Source organism: Myodes glareolus, chromosome 4 (assembly GCF_982192425.1).
Source record: "Myodes glareolus chromosome 4, mMyoGla1.1, whole genome shotgun sequence".
Taxonomy (NCBI): Eukaryota; Metazoa; Chordata; class Mammalia; order Rodentia; family Cricetidae; genus Myodes; species Myodes glareolus.
The window spans coordinates 16,334,504-16,343,412 of NC_142029.1; positions in this window are offsets into that span (position 1 = coordinate 16,334,504).

An 8,909-nucleotide genomic window follows, 5' to 3' on the forward strand; every position below is an offset into this window, starting at 1 on the left:
ACAAAACAAACCTCAACAGATACAAAAACTTGGAATAACCCCATGTATCTCATCGGATCACCATGGCTTAAAGCTAGAATTCAACAGCAACACTAATTCCAGAAAGCCCACAAACACATGGAAATTAAACAATGCTCACCTGAATCATCAATGGGTCAAGGAAGAAATAAAGGCAGGAATTAAAGACTTCCTCAAATTCAACGAGAATGAATACAAAACATACCCAGATTTATTGGACACAATGAAAGCAGTGTTAAGATAAAAATTCATAGCACGAAATGCCTACATAAAGAAGCTAGAAAAATCCCACATAGTGAATTAACAGAACATTTGAAAACTTTAGAACAAAAAGAAGCAAACTCACCCAAGAGAACTAGACGGTAGGAAATAGTCAAATTGAGGGCTGAAATCAACAAAATAGAAACAAAGAAAACAAAACAAAAAATCAATGAGACAAAGAGTTGGTTCTTTGAGAAAATCAACAAAATAGACAAACCTTTATCCAAACTAACCAAAAGGCAGAGAAAGAAAATCCAAATTAGCAAAATCACAAAGGAAGAGGGGGACATAAAAACAGACATGAAGAAAATCCAGAGAATCATCAGGTAATATTTCAAAAGTCTGTACTCCACAAAATTGGAAAACTTAAAGGAAATGGACAACTTTCTGGATAAATATCGCTTACCCAAATTAAACCAAGACTGGATAAGCAAATTAAATAGACCTATAACTGCTGAAGAAATAGAAAAAATTATCAAAAGTCTCCCAACCAAAAAAGTCCAGGACCAGATGATTTCAGCTCAGAATTCTACATTGTTTTCAAAGAAGAACTAATACCAATACTCTTCAAATTGTTCCACACAATAACAACAGAAGGAACATTGTCAAATTCTTTTTATGAGGATACAATTACCCTGATACCCAAACCACAGAAAGACATTACTAAGAAAGAGAATTACAGATCAATCTCACTCATGAACATTGACGCAAAAATACTCAATAAAATATTGGCAAATTGAATCCAAGAACACACCAGAACCATCATCCACCGTGATCAAGCTGACTTCATCCCAGAGATGCAGGGATGGTTCAACGTACAAAAATATGTCAACATAATCCACCATATAAACAAACTTAAAAAATAAAAACCACATGATCATTTCATTAGATGCTGAAAAAGCTTTCGACAACATGCAACATCCCTTCATGATAAAGGTCTTGGAGAGAGCAGGGATACAAGGAACATACCTAAACATAATAAAGGCAATATGCAGCAAGCAAACATCCAACATCAAACTAAATGGAGAGAAACTCTCAGCGATCCCCCTGAAATAAGGAACAAGACATGGTTGTCCACTCTCTCCATATCTATTCAATATAGTTCTTGAGGTCCTAGCTAGAGCAATAAGACCACAAAAGGAGATCAAGGGGGATACAATTTGAAAAAAAGAAGAAGTCAAACTCTCATTATTTGTTGATGATACGATAGTTTACATAAGCAACCCCAAAAATTCTACCAAGGAACTTCTACACAACTAGTAAACACTTTCAGTAATATAGCAGAATATAAGATTAATTCAAAAAATTAGTAGCCCTCCATTACACAGACGATAAATGGGTTGAAAAAGAAATCCGAGAAACATCACCCTTCACAATAGCCACAAATAGCATAAAATATCTCGGAGTAACTCTAACCAAACAAGTGGAAGACTTTTATGACAAGAAATTTAAATCTTTGAAGAAAGGAATTGAAGAAGACACTAGTACGTGGAAATATCTCCCATGCTTTCAGTAGGTAGAATTAACATAGTAGAAATGGAAATTTTACCAAAAGCTATCTACAGATTCAATGCAATGCCCCTCAAAATCCCAGCAAAATTCTTCACAGACCTCAAAAGAACAAGACTCAACTTCATATGGAAAAGCAAGAAACCCAGGATAGCCAAAACAATCCTGTACAATAAAAGAACTTCTGAAAGCATCACAATACCTGACTTCAAACTCTACTACAGAGCTACAGTATTGAAAACAGCCTGGTAATGGCATAAAAACAGACAGGAGGACCTATGGAACCAAATAGAAGACCTGGATATTAATCCACACACCTTCAAACAACTGATTTTTGACAAAGAAGCTAAAAATATAAAATGGAAAAAAGAAGGCACATTTAACAAATGGTGCTGGCATAACTGGATATCAACATGTAGGAGAATGAAAATAGATCCATATCTATCACCATGCATAAAATTCAAGTCCAAATGGATCAAAGACCTCAACATAAAGCAAGCCATACTGAGCCTCATAGAAGAGTAAATGGGACGTACCTTTGAGCACATTGGCACAGGAGACCACTTCCTAAATATAACCCCAATAGCACAGACACTGAGAGAAACAATTAATAATGGGACCTCCTGAAACTGAGAAGCTTCTGTAGAGCAAAGGACATGATCAACAAGACAAAATGGCAGCCTAAAATGGGAAAAGATCAACACCAACCTCACATCAGACAGAGGTCTGATCTTCAAAATATACAAAGCACTCAAGAAATTGGTCATTAAAAGAACAAATAATCCAATAAAAAATGGAGTACAGACCTACACAGAGAACTCTCAACAGAGGAATCTAAAATGGTTGAAAGATACTTTTAAAAATGCTCAACATCCTTAGTCATCAGAGAAATGCAAATCCAAGCAACTCTGAGATTTCATCTTACACCTGTAAGAATGGCCAAGATCAAAAACACTGATGACAACTTACACTGGAGAGGTTGTGGGCTAAAGGGAACACTCCTGTATTGCTGATTGCAAGCTAGTACAGCCCCTTTAGATATCAGTGTGGTGATTTCTCAGAAAATTAGGGAACAACCTTCCTCATGACCCAGCAATACCACCTTTGGGTATATATCCAAAGGATGCTCAATTGTGCCACAAGGACATGTGCTAAACTATGTTCATAGCAGCATTGTTTGCCATAGCCAGAACCTGGAGACAATCTAAATGCCCCTCGACCAAAGAATGGATAAAGAAAATGTTGTACATTTACACAATGAAGTACTACACAACAGAAATAATGACATCTTGAAATTTGCAGGTGAATGGATGGAGCTAGAAAACATCGTACTGAGTGAGGTCACCCAGACCCAGAAAGACAGTTATCATACGTACACCCATAAGAGGCTGTTAGACATAAAGCAAAGAAAACCACCCTACAATTCACAATCCCAGACAACAATGAGGACCATAAGAGAGACATACATGGATCTAATCTACATGGGAAGTAGAAAAAGACAAGATCTCCTAAGTAAATTGGGAGCATCAGGACTACGGCAGAGGTTTGAAGGAGAGGGGAGAGGAAGAGAGGGGAGGAGAGGAACATATATAGTTCAATAAAGAAAAAGAAAAGAAAAAGAAAATAAAGAAAGAAAAGAAAAGAAAAGAAAGGAAAGGAAAAATAATCACAAGTGCCTACAATGCAGAGGATGCTAATTAATGCTCCTTTGATGAAGTTATTCTCTGCTGGGGGAGACAGCTGATAAGAAACAACACAGAGCCTGGCATAGTGGAAAAAAAGGGGTCAGTAGAAACAAAACTGATAAACAGAGGTCAGTTTACAACTGCAATGGGATTGTCAGGGGTGTGAGTGCTGTCTGAGATGACACTGGGCAGGGGTAAAAGTGTGGATTGAAGAATGGAGCCTCCCACTTACCTACCTGGAGATGCACCTGTAGCAGGTACACCTCCTAGGAACAGTGGCTCCAGAGGACTGGTTATGGGTTGAGCTGTGGAATGGAGCAGTGTTCTCCTGACATTTGCCCAGTGCAAGAAATAACCCCACACCATGGAAGAAGAGAATCTGTAGTGTGGACCTAGTGTGATCTGAGCAAGATTACTCAGGCTTCTGTGCTGGAAATAGACTGCAGGACCAAGAACACCTCTGTTCATTTTGACATCTGTCTAGCCCCATGGTCACAGTCTCATCAAGGTCTCTATCACTGCTCCCTAGAGAATGGAGTTCCCTTTGCTTTTGGACTCTGTCAACTCCCTCTTCCCCACTGTGCCTTCCAGAGTGTGAAAAACTTTCTGTTACCACCTTTGCTCAGATCCTTTGGTGTCTGAAGATAGAAACCAGAACCTCTTGCAGAATCTACCAGGTCTGCCCATCCAGGCTTCTAGTAGTCCCCATTTTGAGTCTTCAATAACACACGCCCACCATATCCTTTCCACAGCAAGTTAGAGTTCACCTGCTGTCAGTTCCAGCACTTCTTCATGGGCAGTCTCAGGACGTCTGACCCCATAGCTATGATCCTCATCCAATCTCCTTCTTCTTCCTCTATGCCCCAAGGCAGAAAATCTGCATGTCGAAATTTAATGAAGTATACGTGTCTTTGTGAGGAAGAAATGATTGCCAAAACTGCGTTATAGATGTATACATGGAAACAGTATCATTGAGCTCTCAGTATGTAATGATAACGATTAGGCAACAAGTACCTGTTACCCTAATCCTAGAAAAGGTGAAGCAAGAGGATTTTCATGAGTTCAAGGTCAGCCTGAGCTACATAGTAACAGTAGCCCAGCCAGGAGTACTGAGCAGACACAGGAAGACTGGAAGAAATAAAAACAAGGAGGAGGAGGACAATGAGGAATAGGAGAAAGGGAAGGGGAGGGATGAGCTGGACAACAGAACAAGCAGGAGACATAGGAGGTGGAGTGGCCTTCTCAGCATCCTCACAGCCGTTCCACTCACTGCATCTCTACTCAGACTAAGAAATATCCTGGTACCCACTTTGGAGCCAGAACCAGAGACCTGCAAGAGCTTGTGTAGAAATAAATCCTAGTCAGGAAGTGGGAGCCAGACCCTTCTAGATCCCTCAGCCTCTTCTACAGTCACTCTCTTCCTCCTGTTTCTGTCGTCCCTAGCAACGCCTTAGCTCCAGAGAGTCGTGGACTCCCACTCACCTTGCTAGAAGACCTCCTTTTGGGCCTTGCAGCCAGGAACACTGCAGAACAGGAGGCCCCACTACTTGGCTCCTGTCCTGTACTAGGCTTCCGACTCCAAAACTTCATTAGCTAATATAGGCAGTCCCTCTTTTCCTTCTCATCTGGACAAACTGAGCCCAGAAAGAACAAGCCCAGTGACCTGGGGCAGATGAAATCAGAGCCCAAATCTCTGGCATCCTGCTTCCAGGTGATGGGTCTTCCTGCTCAGGGAAGCTGCAGGGCCACAAGCTCAGGCTCTAAGACAAGACCCTCATCTCCCCAGACCCTGAGCACTGGGGTAACAGATACCTACATCCATTGTCACCAAATCTTATCTGGGCTGACAGCCACAGGAGAAGGAATGGGCCCTCACTATTCCCTGGCTAATAGATAGGCAAAAGGTTTGGAGACCTTGGCACAGAGTTTAACACCCAATTCAAGGTCAAAGTTTATGCCTTTGCGTGAGAAGCTCATTGACTTTCTGAGTGACTGATGCCAGGAGCACATTGGGAGGGTGAGGGCTCAGGACTAGAGGAAGGCAAACGCTTGGGAGTCATCCTGGCAGAGTCAACAACTGGGGTATTTGGGACAGTATTGCTGAGGACCAGGGAGCAGAAGCCAGGAAAGAAACAAGACTCTACAAAAATCTCCCTGCCTTGAGGAGAGCTCAGCCACCACCCAGGCCTACGTCCAGGGTCTTGGGTTGGCCCAGCCTAACATCCATCCTATCTATGATCTACTGCAACTCGTGAAGGGACTGGACTCGGGGCAGCTGCAGGGTATCTAAGTAAAGTTTTGGGGAGGGTTCACTGATGATGGTGTACCAGAAAACAGAGGCCTTGAGTCAGACTTGTAACATGACGACCGGCTTGTTGGGGTATCTGTCCCGCCCAGTACCCCACAGCCGGCAAGCCCAAAGAAAATCACACACAAGACTCCATAAGATTATAAACTGGTTGGCCCATTAGGTCAGGCTACTTACTAGCTCTTATAACTTATGTTACCCCATTATCCTTATCTACATTAGCCACATGGCTCAGTACCTTTCTCAGCTGGGCAAGTTACATGCTGCCTCTTCAGTGGTCTGCACAGGAATGGCAGAGGAAGCTTCTTGCTTCCCAGAATACTCCATTCTCTTTGCTCCACCTCTACTTTCTGTCTGGTTTTCCCGCCTATACTTCAGCGTTTTATTAAAATACATGACTGACAGAATACAGATAATTCTCCCGCACCACGGACTAATTATGCATAGCAATGAACATTTGCCAGGAAAACTGAGAGGACAAAAGGTGGGCTGTGTGGCACGCCGAGGTTCCCAGTGACACCGAGACAAATGGAGAGGCGTTGGAGACATGGGAAAGAGGGAGGAGTGAGGCTTTTTAGTTTGTTTGGTTTGATTTGATTTTAGATTTTTAATAAATTTTCTTTGCTGGAGATGTTGCAAGGATGACGGCAAATGTGGGGGACTAAGACATGAGCAGAATTGGGGTGCCAGATATAATAAAGATGCCAAAGAATCAAAAAATTATGTTAAAATATATATTTAAAAGTGGATAAAATCACTTCTCAGCCTAATATCAAGTTTACTTTGGAAAAACTTGACAGTTACTATTCAGTCAACTGATGAAAAACTCAAAGACAATAGCTGATTGCGTTAATGTCATTTTACCTCTGAGACCCTTCTACCAACAACCCACAGCCTCAGGCTTGCCAGAAAAAAAAAATAGAAAATCAATTCTAACAGAGAAATGTACAATAAAATACTTGATTCAGGCTCCTTAGAATGGTCAAAGTCATCAGAACCAAGGGCAGCCTAAGAACCTTGTCACAGCCGAGTTTCTGTGTCTAAATATCACCTAGTATCCCAAAGAGGGACCCTGAAATGAGTAAATAACAGTAAATGAAAATTGATGACATCTAGGAGCTGAAGAGATGGCTCAGTGCTCTTCTAAAGGACTCTGGTTCCCCACCCATTTGGTGACTCATTACCATCTGTAACTCTAGTACCAAGGGTATTTGATGCCCTCTCCTGGCCGCCATGGGCACTACACCTGTGTGATTCACAAATACACATGGGGGCAAAACACACATGCCTAAAATAAAATAAAAACAGTTTCTGTCTGTTTGCTATTTTAAAGTACATCTATAGCAAGACATCATGACACAGACCTTTAATCCTAGCACTCAGAATGCAGAGGTCATAGATCTCTGAGTTCGAGGCCAGCCTGGTCTACATAGTGTGTTCCTGGGCAGCCAAGACTACAATAGACAGATCCTGTGTCATAATAAAGGGTGGGGATGCATCTAGATAAAATAATCCATGGAATTTAGTTAATGAGAAAGAAGAAAAGAAATCTGTATGAAACTTAGCCGATTTCCAGATTGACTTGTTCCATTGAGTGAGCTGAACGCAGTGAAGACTCAGACAGGAACCAGTGTTCCCTCCTTCCCAGCTGTCTTCACACGGGCTCTGTGACTCTGTCAGAGTCCCCATCCTATAGCAGTACTTTCTCTTCAGGACTGCCATCCTACAAATAATGGCACGGAGATTTAATATTAATTATGAAAGCTCAGTCTTAGCTTAGGCTTGTTGTTCCTAACTTGTTCCAATAACTGAAACTAACCCTTATTTTTTAATCTTTATCTTCCATATGGTTTGTTACCTCACGTCTCTGCTGCCCATCCTGCTTCCTCCTTGTCTGGCTGAGCGCTGAAACTTTCTTCTCCCCAGAGTTCTCCCTCTGCCCAGAAGTCCTGCCTATAGTCCTCTCCCTAGCTACTTGTGGTTCAATATTTTCTTACACCAATTACAGCAAACCACACACTTTACAAACATCCCACAGCACACCTTTGACACTTAAAGAAGTTGATCCTGGAGCGTAGTGTGTGTGTGAGTGTGTGTGTGTCTGTCTGTCTGTCTGTCTCTCTGTTTGTCTGTCTGCATTGGTGCTCACATGGAAGCATGGAAGTCAGAGGGACATCTTGCAGGGCATCTTCTTTTCTCCTACCACCAAGTCTTTGGCAGCAAGTAATTTAACTCACTGAGCCAACTTGACAGCCCAGAACATGTGTGTGTGTGTGTGTGTGTGTGTGTGTGTGTGTGCATGTATTTAAGTATATTATTAATGATATCAATATTTCTATTTTTTTTCCTGAGACAAGATTTCTCTGTGTAGCCCTGGCTGTTCTGGAACTTTCTCTGTAGACCAGGCTGGTTTCCAACTTGGAGATCTGCCTACCTCTACCTCCTCAGTGGTGGGATTAAAGGTGTTCACCACTGCCTGGCTTATATTTTTTTAAAGTTTTAAAATTTTATCTGTTCTGTACATGTGTGTGTAGGGGAAAGAGAACACATTTGCCAATATGAGAATGTGCCAAGGCACACATGTGAAGGTCACAGGTGTAGAGGGAGGCAGCTTGCTCATTTCCCAGCTGCCCAGACCCAAATACTTACACAGAAATTGATTAATTACAACACTGTTTGGCCTATTAGCTCAGGCTTCATACTAACTAACTCTGACATCTTAAGTTAATGCAGTTCTATTAATCTGTGCATCACCACAAGGCTGTGGCCTACCTGTAAAATTCCAGAGTGTCTGTCTCCTTTGGCAGCTACATGGCGTCTCCTTGACTTCGCCTACTTTCTCTCTATACCTCTGTATGGATTTCCCACCTGGCTTTACTCTGCTAAGCCATTGGCCAAAAGAGCTTTATTCATTAGCCAATAAAAGCAACACCTACACAGAAGGACATCCCCCATGTGACTCCTGGGGATCCAACTCAGGTCATCAGGCTTGGTGACAAGCACCTTTACCCACTGAGCCATCTCAACAGCCCCAAAATGTAGTTTTTCTAGGCATTTTCCTACAGAACCACTTGAAAGATTGCAGATATCATGAAGCTCCACCTCTAAAGCAGACAGCATTAACCTCT